The 13,864-nt window shown below is 43.9% G+C and overlaps 1 long non-coding RNA gene across 1 annotated transcript in view; it reads right to left on the reverse strand.

Annotated features, from left to right (window-relative positions):
- Positions 1–12,793, reverse strand: part of LOC125631547 (uncharacterized) — a 37,115-nt gene extending 24,322 nt beyond the window's left edge. The window contains exons 1-3 of the long non-coding RNA XR_007354980.2: positions 12,324–12,793; positions 7,575–7,727; positions 6,102–6,226 (exon numbers count right to left, since the gene is read on the reverse strand). This is a non-coding gene — a long non-coding RNA (uncharacterized LOC125631547). The remainder of the gene's footprint in view (positions 1–6,101; positions 6,227–7,574; positions 7,728–12,323) is intronic.
- Between the last annotated feature and the right edge of the window lie 1,071 nt (positions 12,794–13,864).

Below are 13,864 nucleotides of genomic sequence, written 5' to 3' on the forward strand. Positions count from 1 at the left end.
TGGTTTGGATGTTCTCACCACAGGTGCATGAAGGGTAGTCTTTGATTTTCCACGTGTGCATCAAGTAGCCTCATCTTCTGTGGTTTGTTTGGATGTAGTTCAGTGTGATCCAAAGTCTGTGTGGCAGGTCGAAACTATGAGAGCGGCTTGGTGGATCAGGATAATGTGCTTGTTTGTAATGGGGGATGAGGTCCAGCCACTTTGCCAGTCCCTGGCCAGATCCAGAGACATGAGGAGACAGTGGTTTTTGCAATTGCAGGCATTGTTGAGGTATGTTGTTCACAATCTGCCAGATGGGAAGTTCTGGGTAGTCTTCGGTGTGTGTAAGTTCTCATGCAGTGGCTATATCTCGACAGATAGCTGGAGGTTCAGTGTTTGTTAATCCAGAAATCCACAGCAGAGGTGTTGATTTTTAAAGTTCCCATGATGTTTCTCATGGTCTGAGTCAGTTGCTTGTCCACAAATTGGGTATGGCAGTTTGCCCACACCAGCGCACAGTAAGTGGTGAGTGTCTGCATGCAAGTACACAGGGCCACAGCCAGTGTTCATAGCTACGGGGCAATTGATCTCAAGCTTGAATAACACTGATGTGAGTCTTCTCTTTGGAGGCTACTTACTTGAGGTGGTCATGAAAGGTGAGTGTGTGGTCAAGAATGACACTGTGATATGTTGGCTTTGGGTCATAACACAGTTTCACCACAAAACTCAATAGAGTGTTTTGTGCAGTTCTGATGTCAAGGTGGAAAGCAGAGACCACTGATTTGCTTGTATTTGGTCTCAGCCACCACTTTTGGAAGTAGGCCTCCATGATCTGAAGGTCAGATTACGGGTCACATCAAGCTCTTTAACTGAATACAGGCCTGAGTTGCGAGTGCCAAATCAGGAGCATAAGCAAACTTCTGTGCTCTCATTTCAGGCATATCACTGGTGTAGACATTGAAGCATGTCAGAGTGAGTACAGAGCCTTGTAGAAGCCCATTATTTAAAGTGTGCGGCTGGCTGGTTTGACCTCCAAGATATACGCACATATTTGGCTACTGTGCATGGTGTTCAGCAGCCAGGGACTCTGCACACAGGGGATTACTTTGGCCAGTTTCGGTAGCAGTCTGTCCTTCCAGATTGTGTCACGTGCCACTGACTGATCAATGAAAGCAGTACCAGACTTGAGTTGTCATTGGAATCCAGCCTCAGTGTTTGTAGTGAGGGCCAGGACCGGGTCACGGCAACTTCTGTGTTGTTGGAAACCAGCTTGAGCATTGGGTAAGTTGGGGTCCACAGAGGGCCCAATTCAGTTCTGCATCATATGCTCCATCACCTTGTAGGTAGTGCTCAAGAGGGAGCTTGGCCTATTACTAGAAGGGTCATCTGCACGTTTTCCAGGCTTTAGGAGTGCAATGACCCTGGCTTCTCGCCACACATGTGGGATTTCAGCAGTCTCCAGATGATGGTGAAAATCTGCATCATCCATGTCCAAGCCAGCAGCCCCAGGTTATATAGGAACTCTGGATACATGACTTCAATGGGAGTTGTACACATGTATCAGCACTTAGAATCCAGTTCCTAGAGTTTCCATGCCTCCTCAGAAGTAGATCTCTAGATGTGTATCTGAAAACATAGCTACTCGATTTACACTACTTAAATAGGCATGTCTCAGGCTGCTTGGCTTAAACTGATTAGTAGAAACCAAGCACCTCAATGTAGTTTGCACAACACTTAATATTTCATTTAGTGCCTTGTAATAGCACTTCTGAGCTTGGGGTATGATTACGCCTCCTACAGCAGCAGTCGTTGAGCTGCTTTGGCTGAGTGCCCCCAGAACTGTTTGTGCCATGATGAGCACAGTAGTGTAAAAGGCTCACCAAGAGCAGCTCAAAAAGCAAACAGAATGCAAAAATAATCTTTGCCCATATTTGATTTACTTCTTGTAGCTTTGCTCAGATAAAGAAAATAGCTGTAGCCACAAATCAGGTGACTTAATAAGTCAATACACTCTCAGAGTATTTCCCTTTGAGGCTTTTACTGAATCGTATACAAGAAATGGCTGATCAGATTATTTTTGTTTGCAGTGTTGTAGCTGTGTTGGTCCCAGGACCCGAGACAGAGACATGGTAGGTGTAGGCCAATAAAAGATATTACCTCACCTATTTTGTCTCAGATTATTTTTTATAAGGGACAGAGTAAAAGTGAAGAAACAAACTGGAATTGACCATAATTCACTGATGACCTGAGGTACAAAATTTAAGTATTGCTGACATTACGTGTAGTTACCACAGAAAAACTTCTGGTCCTGGTTCAAGTCTGTGTGTATTCTTATTGTTTTGGGTTTGTTTTTTTTCAAACATGCAGCATGGAACTGAGATTTATGAAGAAAGCATCTGCTTTAAGTAGACACAAGTGAATGATTAATTATTATTTGTTCAGTGCTGATTGGTACCACATGCAATACACAGCAATATAGACAGTTCCTGTGCTGAAGACCACACAGGCCTTGCTCACATTTGAGTGCTTAGCTAGTGGTGCTTTGACAGGCTGTGCTGCTGCACCAACTGAGTGCATCCATGTTTGTTCTCCACCCTTGAACTGGTGTAAGGTTTATGCCTGTGTCCCCACAAGGGCTGCATTGCATTGATTGATTGGATAGCAAGGGTGTCATTTTTACCACTTTTTATCTGATGAACCACCCGAGATCACTGGTGAGATTTTCTCCTTTGCCCTCTCCCTGTCATGCCCCCTTCAAACTTCTGATGCTACTTCCTTCCTAGAAATATACCCCGAGGCATGAGTGCCCCATTACATCTCTGCAGCTCCTCCAATGGCAATCCAGCTATCAATAGTCAGCTGAGACTGCAATCTCTCCCCCTCTTATAAAATTCCTCCTTTCCTGGCCTTGTTACCCTACAAACACTGCTCCCTCCCGTCAGTATGCAACTGGCTTGCATTCTGCTCAGTAAATGCTAGGGAAACTGAGCCTTGGCAAGGACTCGAAGCTCGGGGCTTTGAAGCGTTATCAGGCTGAACCGTGTGGAATCTTTATTCATTTGGCCTAACAGTGACAACATCAATGAACAAAGAGTCAGGCACTACCCTCACTGTTAAAAATATTACAGGATATAAGATCAGCACAATACACTGTGTGTAAATTAAATTCAGGCTCGTAATTGCGTAAAACAGCTTTGTTAATGGCTTCTTTCTCACAAAAACATGATTGCATTAAAAAAAGAAAAGTGTGGTGTAGTATTACTGTATCCAGAAGTGGATTAAGGTCTGGTGAGGCCCTGGGCCAAAACAAGTGGAGGGCCTCTCCCCACCCCTTCTGCCTGAAGCCCTGCCCCCATTCCGCTCCTTCCACCTGCAGCCCCGTCCACAGCCCCACCCCATTTTGCCCCTTACCCCTGAGGTCCCACCCCATTCCACCCATGGTCCTGTCCCATTCTGCCCACCCACTGCAGCACTGCAACCCGCTCCTTCCTGCCCCCACCCTCGCATCAGTCCTGGGGCCACAGTGGGGAGTGATAGCTCCTCCAATCTCGGGGCCACAGCCGGGGTTTGGGCACGAGGGCTTCCCCTGCTGCGGGAGCAGGGTCGGAGCGTGGGGGCTAATCTGCCACTGATGTATCATTGAATATTATTAAAACATACAGTTTTGTAGTGATGGCATATGTTGCAGCATATTATTCTTTGATGGGTTTCAGAGTAGCAGCCGTGTTAGTTATTCTTGTGCAGATTGTGATTTTCTACCAAATCCGGTACTATAAGACACCACATATGGCACGTGTGTGTGTAAGAAAATATGCACGTTATTTACAGCATGTTTTAGACAGAAAATGATCAGGTAAGTAATGACCATAAACATGCTGTAAGACCGAATTAATTTTGCTTATGGCTATGCTCGTGTATTTTGAATCTTCCCTCTGTTGGATCTTGTTCTTTATGTCATCGTGTACAATACCCTTCAGGACAGATCACAGTGGTAGCTGTTTTATTACATTTTACAGTATTTCATTGGCTAGGGTGGAAAGAAAACAGTGTCTCTTATATAGTACATGCACAGTATTAATGCTGCTGTTTGGTGAGCCATAGGAAAACAGGAATTGTCAAAATGGGACAGACCAACGGTCCATCTAGTTCACTATGATATCGCTAACCGTGGACTAGATGAGATCAGAGGAAGGTATAACTCCACTGAGACAGTGATACTAAATAGGCGGCCCACAGGCCAAATGTGGCCCACCAGCTCGCCTTAAAAAATGTTTATCATTAAAGTCACAGACAGTGATGCACTGCCTATCATTTGCCTTTGACTTCTTTAGTAAGTAACTTACGGGCAGTGCTTAATTTGTAATGAAAGAGGTGCCAAGGCTCAGCCCAAGCAAGCCCTGGAACAAATGAAGCACTGACTGGGCAGCCAGAGAGTGGCAGCTGCTGCCACCCAGCTCTGCCGCCAGCAGCAGCAGGGCAGAAGTAAGGGGGGCCTGGTATGTTGTGTTGCCACCCTTACTTCTGCCCTGCTGCTGCTGCTAATGGCAGCACCGCCTTCACAGCCGGGCGGCCGGAGAGCGGCAGCTGCTGGCCAGGAGCCCAGAAGTGTCAAGCCTTGAGGTGCCAGGGCTCAGCTGACATTGGAAAGAGCTAGAGCCAGAAGGTGGAGGAATAGGAATCAGTACCAAAATTGCCAGAGGGGTTCAACAATAATTTGTCTGGTTCTAGACACAGATGGTCCAAAAGCATGTAATGTGTGGCTGATTGGGCCATTTTGGTGATGTCAACTTTGCTCATAGCCTTCTGCTAGGAACTGTTCTGCCCAGGGAAAGTTATTGCTGTGTAAAACCTCCCACAACTGGACTTTCAAAAGGCTTTTTCACACTAAATACAATATTAAAGATCCTGATTTTAATAGGACACAGCATGGCGTACATAAGCAGGCTACTGGTGCACTTCTTCGAGGGCTATGAGGTGCACACCTGTCACTGGAGTAATACATACCCTGTTGTGGCTTGTTGCTCTATTCCAAGCTTTTCCTACTAAAGACCATTCATTGGCAGGCTAAATGAATCTTTGGTTTACATTTCTTCTCACACCTCCAGTGTTTACCTCATTTGTTTCCATAGATGCTGGAACAATTTGTATAGTGGGGGTGCTGAGAGCCCTTGAACCAAACTGTAAACCCTGTGTATGATGGAAACCACTTCAAGCCAGGGGGTGCAGCATCACCCCTAGTTCCAGCACCTATGTTTGTTTCTGTGGAATTTCTTCCCCCTCTATTTACACAAGTTAGAGCACATGAGTTCCCAGGAGATAAGAGGATGTCTCATGTTTCCTTGGGTTAATCTTTTAGGAGCACACATTGTGATGCTCTCTCTGACTCCAAAGTGGGTTTTTTCCTTACCTCTACCTTAGTATACAGCTCGCCCCTCGAGGGTGAGCAGGAGTTAAAGATGGATAGTTGCCTGCAGCATTAGCCTATTGTGTTGTGTTAAAGCACTGAGTGGTTTTCCATTCCTCTCTCTACAGTGTTTGCTCTCTACCTGCAGCTCCCAGTTATCAGGCTTGTTCACTTACTCTTGAACTCCAGATGTGGGAGGTTTGTAATTCTCACTAAGGGGATTAAGCCTAATGGAGCTGAACCTGCAGATACTAGGGAAGCCTCTCTGTGGATTTATGCTGCTGTGAAGTTCTGCCAAAAAGAGGGCTGTGTCCTATGCTAAATCCAGTAACTAGAATTGCCTCAGTATTTGCTTTCTGAAAAAGAAAAGGAGTACTAGTGGCACCTTAGAGACTAACCAATTTATTTGAGCATAAGCTTTTGTGAGCTACAGCCAATGAAGTGAGCTGTAGCTCACGAAAGCTTATGCTCAAATAAATTGGTTAGTCTCTAAGGTGCCACTAGTACTCCTTTTCTTTTTGCAAATACAGACTAACACAGCTGTTACTCTGAAACCTTTGCTTTCTAAGTGGCTCTTTACCACAGTACCCAGCTCTGGTCCCTTACAAGATGTTACTGCTTTTTGCACCTCATCCCTTCCTACAGCATTCAGCTCTTCACCTTACACTATGCCAACATCATACAGGAAGCCACCTCTAAGCCCCTTTTAAAAACTTACCTTACACATTTGACACTCCAATACTTCCAAATGCCAAAAGCCTGCTCTGCATCATCAGACTAGTTCTGCTGTTGTGAAGCATCGTTAAAATGGAAACTTTATTGACAGAGCCAATAGCAACGTCACTGAAACAGAGACAAATACAATATTTCTAAACAGTTAACAACTCACAGATAAATCATTTTCTAAGGGTCAGAATCTCTCTTCCAGTCATCTCATGTAACTCAATGGACAGGTTCTCAGTTGTGCCTCTTAGGGTATATCTACACTTCAAGTTGGGGGTGTGTGTGTGAGAGAGAATCCAAACCCAAGGAGACATGCCCGGGCTAGCTCTATTTTTAGAGCATTAGCTGGATTAAAGTGTAGCTACAACAGCACAAGTGGTGGGAGAGGCTAGCCTCCCCAAGTACATACCTGTCCAAGACACTAGGCATGTGCTCCGGCAGTTAGCCCCTCCTGCCACTCACCCCACCATGGCTACATGCTATTTTCAGCATGCTAACTCAATCAGAACTAGTGCTGGGACAGCTCCTCGAGCTGGGAATCACACACATAGCTCAAAGTGTAGGCATAGCAGAGACCTTGCAACCCTAAGCAATGGCATCGCTGAGGTGACTTTTAAGACACCTTTGTGCCTTCTTCATCCTGGGCTCTTCCCGGGGCTGGAGAGGTCCCCAGCATAATTCTGGCAGCCCAGGCAACCTGCCTAAGTTACGGCAGTCTCCCAGAGCTGCCCTATGGGCCACAGCCCTGCCCAGAGTCTGTACAGCTGTATGTGCTGCAGCCCTAGCCCTGACACAATCTTCCTGCCTCCAGCTCTGCCACCATCATGTCCCCGACACCAGGGATTATGAGGGGGTCCTTGAAAGGCAACCTTACAGCTGTCTTCTGCAGTGCAGGCACCAAGGGAATTCTTTCCCAGCCAGATATGGGGCTTTTAGGGACCATTTATGCCACTCTGGCCATTTTATGTGATGTAAAGGAGCCAGAGCAGGGATGAGGATCACCCAGTGAGAAAACCAGGAGTAAGATACTATTCAGCACGAGTAAGGGTGGCAGAAATGGGCTATAAATAAGTATGTATGCTGATATAGAAGACAGTTATCTATCTCTCTAAGGCTTCAGTTCTCAACTATCCATGGAACAATTGCTAGTGGTCTGTGAAGAGCTGGCTGGTCAATTTACATGAATTCTCTTTCTTATTTCCATCTGCTAAATTACATCACAAGAAGATAAAAATACATAAAAATCCTTCCTAATATTAATTTCCATGCAAGCAATTGCTTTAGTTGCCACAGGGATGTTATGTATTCATTAACAGGAATCGAGGTGGTCCATGCAACTGCAAATTGGAGGGAAAGTGTCCCCAAGAAAATCTCTGTTAAGATATTAACCATACTATGAAAACAGAAGAGAACCTCTGATATAACCTTTAGTATCCTAGCCAAATTTTAAATTTATTTTCAAGCATACCTCCATGAGTCAGGGCTTTTATTTTTGTATAATAATGCTTTTAGTTGCTCAGATTCAGTGGTGCAGACATTTGTCCATGTGCATTGATCCGTGGACTCCCATCTTATCTGTAAAAAGCTCTGAAGTTTGAAGCTGGGTCCCAGATTAAGTTATCTAAAACAGAAAATAAATTTTAGGCTCTAAGGAAAAAGAGAGAATCTATTTTAATTAAATGCCTAGGGTTTTCCTCTAAAACCCAGAAGAAAATGTGGGATACCTGATCAAAAAGAAATGCTTTTAAAGTATAATAGCACATTGTACCAAATTATTTCCGCCACACAGAATGAGGCTGAAACGTTTTTATTGGGGGTGGTTAATTTGGGGGAATTAAAAAGAAGCTTCTTATAAATCAGCACTATTAAATGAAATGAAAAACTACTCCTCATTTAAATATAGCTCATTATGAATAATAATGCCTGTCTCATTGTACAGAAAATGCATTTCAATCCATGCATGGCATTGTGACAATTACTATGAATACTAAAGCACAAACATTCTGAGATCAGTGTAGCTGTAGCAGACAGAGGCACCTCCATTTGTATGTGAAGGAATGTTAAACGTACTTCTGGCTAAGGCAGATAAGGCAGTCAATTTAAGATGGGTTTTTAAGCAGCTCTAAATACGATTCATCTTTTAAATGTAGATTTATATTAAGCTCAAGGTGCGGCAAACTCATAGCTTACACGTCAAAGTCATAGCAATTTTCTGTCATTTCTCATTTTGCTTCGGAGGCAGCAAATGATGGTAAGTGAAAATCAAAATGCTTACATAATTACACATTAAAAGGAAGTTATAATTTCTGATCTAATATCTAGGTTTGGCACAATTTGCTCTCTGCATGAAAGGGGCTCATCTTGTCAAGAGGGGTTTTAGCATCTGGTCTATTAACATTCAGTTGGTGATGTTTATTTTCTGTTTTAAATTGTGATTCAATCTTCACAACACAGTAAGGAGGAAATGGGTAATTGTGGGTCCGCTCCTCTGAAAAATCAATCTGAGACACTAACTCTGAGGTAGGATTAATCAGAATTGCAAAAGATGGTAGGGGAAAAAGGTGAGATCCCTGACTGAGTCTACCATGGTGATGCTTAAAAGCAATCTTTTTTGTTAGGAATGTAGGAAAATTTTTAGGAAAATTTCAACATCTGGTTACAATCGTAATGCAGAGATGATCATCATGGTAAAATACATATATGGATGATATCAAGTTACAATAACATTACATGTTATAACTGCATAATCTCAAAGTTACATTCTCCCCTTTTCCACATAAGGCAATCCAAACTAAACACAGCAACTAAAAAGATGTGTTTTAAAGGGGAGGAACACTTACCACTTGAACAAAAAGACAACAACAAAATGTGCTTTGAGATCTCTTAAACAGCCAGAAAGTCACACTAGAGAACACACTCAACAAATTTCATTACAGTCTCCTAATTAATACTAAGATATCCCTATGCCAAATAGGCTTTCAAATCACATAAACTTCTGAGAGCGGCTGCCACAGTATATCCTAATTTATGAGGTCTGAAGATCTGGTGAAAAACACTGATTACCTCAAGCAGATTGTTACTCCAATGTACAATATTTGGCACCATAGGCTGTTTCCACAGTTAAAGTTTTCAGCAGAGATGATTGCTCTCACCAATGCCACTTTAGGGTATGTCAACACTGCAATTAAAAACCGACAGCTAGCCTGTGCCAGCTGACTTAGGCTTCCAGGCTAGGGCTAAGAGGCTGTTTAATTGCAGTGTAGATGTTCAGGCTCGGGCTGGAGCCCAAGCTCCGGAACCCTGAGAGGTGGTAGGCCCAGATTTTCAAAGGTATGTAGTAGCCTAGAGATGCAGACAGGTGCCTTGTGATGTTTTCAAAAGTACCTAAGTAGAGATGATTGAATTTTTTTTTAATGACTTTCTGGTAAAAATGCCCCTTTCACAAAACCAAAAGTCTAGGCCCACATATTTTCCCCATGCCAACCTTCACCTAGGCTCACAAGCCAGAACAATCCAGATTTTAGCCCAAACCTAGAATGGGACTCAACCCCACTCAACCCCACTGACACTACATCCCATATTCATCATAGTAATATTATTATGATATGATTATGGCATAATTATGACGCATTTTGTACAAGATGGGTCATGTAAGATGTTATTGGAAAAGTTATGATTTGCTGAATATGATTATCCTATTTGTATGCATGTATCATTTGTGTATCTGAAGTTATAAATATCGACTATGTATCTGTATTTCAAATGTGGTTACACCTGGGTGACACCCACTAGGCAAAATGCTTCCAGCCTAGACACCTGGTTGCGAAGGGCCAATTCAGGGTAATGGGCCATTCAGAAAAACAGTAGGCCTTAGGAGAAGCTTACCCCCCACCTGGTGAGTCTTCCTGAGAATGCTCCAGACAGCCTATAAGTAATGGCTGTTATGACTCAGCAAGGCATGCAAGGACATGTGACCAGAGCACATGACACTGATCTCCATTTTGAGTAGCTGTATTTTTCCACAAACTGGGCTGGGAACATTTTTGAAACAAAGGGTTCCCGCCCTATGGAAAACCTATATAAGACAGGGAGTGCCATCATCTGTGGTTCTTCACTTCCCCACAACTCAACACCTTAGAGAAGCTCTGAAAGAAAAGGACTTGGAATGGGGGTGGGGAGCCCAAGCTGCAAAGCAAGTGCAGCTTGTGCCTTGAGAATATGCAAGCCTGCTTGTATCATCAGTCAGGGTAAGAAATTGCTAATTCATATCCAATCTTTCTAGTATTTTAGGATTAGATTCCAATTTTATTTATTTACGAGGTAATCTGCTTTGATCTGTTTGCTATCACTTAAAATCTATCTTTTTGTAGTTAATAACCTTGCTTTATCTAAACCAGTGTACCTTTGAGCACAGGTGAAAGTAAGTCGAGTGTCTTACTGGTACGCTGGGGGCAGCACTGGACCCTGGAAGGGGCGGGGCCTAGGGTGGAAGGGGTGGGGCTGAGGGGGTCAGAGCCAGCCCCAGTCCCCCTGTAAGGTAAGTGTCCCACCCTCCTCCTCCTTCTCCCCCGCCCCCACTGGGGTAGCAGCAGCAGCCCAAGGCTCCGGGGGTTATTTAAAGGGCCTGGGGCTCCCCTGCTTCTACCACCCTGGTCCTTTAATTAGCTGCCAGAGCCCTGGGGAAGCGGCGGAGCTCCAGCAGCTATTTAAAGGATCGGGGTGGTAGAAGCAGGGGAGCCGCAAGCCCTTTAAATAGCCCCCAGAGCCCTGTGGTAGTGGGGGCTCCAGGGGCTATTTAAAGGGCCAGGGCTCCAGCTGCCTCTGCTGCCCTGGTCCTTTAAATAGCCCCTGGAGTAGCAGGGGAGTAGTAGAAGCAGGGGAGCCTCGGGCCCTTTAAATAGCCACCGGAGCCCCGCCACTGATACCTCAGGGCTCCAGCAGTGAGGCTCTGGAGGCAATTTAAAGGGCCTGGGGCTCCAGCCACTGCTGGGAACCCCAGGCCCTTTAATTTGCCCCCTGGGGAAGCCGGGCTGCCCCAATATGGTGCACTGGCTCTTGCTGGTACGCCCTACCAGGGCGTACCGGCTTACTTTCACCTCTGCCTCAGAGTGAAGTGTCTGGGGAAAAATCTCAGCTTGGTTAACACAAGCGTATTGTGCATATCCTTCCTACATTGAGGGGAAGGTGAATTTTATGAGTTTACTGCACAGGGATCTGTACAATGTGCAAGATGGTACAATTTTGGGTTTATACCCAGCAAGGGTCCAGGGTGACGGACCTAGGAAATTGGCTGTTGTCGCCTGCCTGTCATGAGTAAGGCACTTTGGTACCTCAGTTTGGGTGTGTGGCGCCACCTGCTGTCATGTTGAATGACCCCAGGGCCTGAAGAGGCTGTGAGTCACCAACAGAGCAGCGTAGGAAAAGCCAGGCCAGCTGGGAGGTTAAAGAGGCGCAGGGGTTCCCGTGGCTCCCAAACTGCACCCTAGGAGTGACAACCTGTCACACCCACCCTCACCTCTAACCCTCAAAATGGTCCATATCCTAACATGATCCAATGAACTGGCACCAAAACTAACCCTAGTTTGATTTCACAATTCAGCTGCAACATTTACCTGAGTCCAACTCCACAAGCCGGTGCCAAACCTAATCCTAACCCCAGGCCACACACTGGCACCAATACTATCTGTAACTTGAACCTATGCCTACGATTAAACCTAATCCTTGAGCCTTGACTGCGGTGAGTACTGGGTTCAGCCTGTGGGCTCAAGCTCAGGCTGGCATAGGGTAAATTCAGTCTCAGATAGAAGCTGGTGTGAGTTCGTAGACTCAGTTTGGGCTAAGGAATGGGCACGTGGTGGAACTGGATGTGAATCAGGTTAGGAATGGATACAGCTGCAAGTTTGGGCCAGGTATGGTATGGAGCAATTTCTTGGGCTGGTGTAGAGGTGATGGTTGTTGCACACTCCCAGGCTAGGGCTGGTTCTCAGAGTGGCTTGGGGGTTCTAGCTAGGAGCTGGCCTAGATGAGAAGCAACAACCTGGATCTGAAATAGTTTTAACGACTGCATGTATGAGCAGGAAATACAAGATATATAATACTTGCCTGCATTTGGAACTTCATATTTTTAATTTCTTTAATCAAAAGTTATATAAAGCTTATGCAGGGAGTGTGCTGTGACCACTGCTTACCCCACTGATCATGACCATTTCATTGTTACCTTGTGCTTCCTCCACCACCATCTGGTTTTCTTAGATTGCAACGCTCTTCGGTACAAGGACCATCTTTTTGTTCTGTATTTCTACAGAGCTGAGCACAATAGAGCCCTCTTCCACGACTGGGGGATATCACTATATAAATAAATAAATATTAGTCACGCAGCCCAGCAACAAAATACAGCTGACTAATATGTATTGCACTATTTTTTGCATAAGCAAGTTCCATTTTATAACATTTTCACATACATTGTGTTCTGAACCAGTAGAACAAAGTAAGGAATATTTATAGTTTACATTAGTAACTTGTATTAATATATCTGTGCATTATTTATTAATAGATCATTATTACATAATAAAACTGAGCAACCAGACTTGACATAGTTTGAATTATGGTGTAATAATTCAGAGTTTGTGAATTACCACGTGTAATGCAGTCATTGGTTTCTAAACCCAAAGGCCTCAAAGGAGTACCACAAATCCAGGTGACATCCCTACATGATAGATTTTGCTGTTAGATTTCTAATTTAGATGAAAGTCATGTAAAAATTCATGTAGCAGACAGCTACCTGTTGGTATCCTATCTAATCAGCTTTACACACAAGATATGCCAGCTACTATAAAATTGACATATTTTCGTTTACAAAATGGTCTTGAGATCAACATGTTTCAGATAGTTGCATATGACGATTTTCAGGGTTTGGACTAAATCATTCACTTTGTGCCAAATCATGTCTCCTTTCGCGGATTTGCTGTTGTACACATGGAAGGCATATATCAGAGATATGGACTGTGGCAGAATAATAGCCCTTATTACAGTGCTTAAATTGTTCCTATTTCTGGATATACATGGGCAGAACTGAAGACAGATTTGTCAAAGAGAATGAAATTGTAGAATTTGCACTGGGTTTAATTTTTAGAAATCACACAAATTAAAAAGAACTTGCAGCATATCTCTGGAATACTATGATAACATTCAAGAACCAGTAAAAGTTATAATAATTTTGTCAAATGATTTAGTTATTCACAGATGAGAATTAATATATTTGCATCTCCTTTGTATCAGTAATTCCCATGTTAGAATTCATAGAGATGGATGCATTCAACAGTTCTCTGTTAAACATCCAAACTGATACAAAGCCCATAGAAGGTTGATTAAAAAAAGCAAACCAGTGCATTCTCAGAGGTATAATGGACAAATGTAACGTTTGAGGTGTACTAAATCCCATCAATAGTTCCTAAGAGATAATAAATAGGTATTCCTAAAATCATAAGATGGTTGTATGCCACTGAGAGGATATCACCTTTACTATATATTGTGACAAAGCTCTGTCCTTGCCTCCATGGGTCCCGCGTTTACTAGTGGATTTCGCTAGCCTCAGAGGCTCACTGTGACCCTCCACGTAACCCTTCTTTCTCTAGAGACAAGGGTCACAGTCTACTGAGCCATTTTCATCATAAGCCAGCAAGAGAGGTGAGGACAAGTTATCCTTCCTTGCACAGTCTCTGTTGTCTCCCAGTCTCAGTGATTAATCAGGGGGCAAAG

This window comes from Caretta caretta, chromosome 2 (assembly GCF_965140235.1).
Source record: "Caretta caretta isolate rCarCar2 chromosome 2, rCarCar1.hap1, whole genome shotgun sequence".
In the NCBI taxonomy this organism is placed as follows: domain Eukaryota; kingdom Metazoa; phylum Chordata; order Testudines; family Cheloniidae; genus Caretta; species Caretta caretta.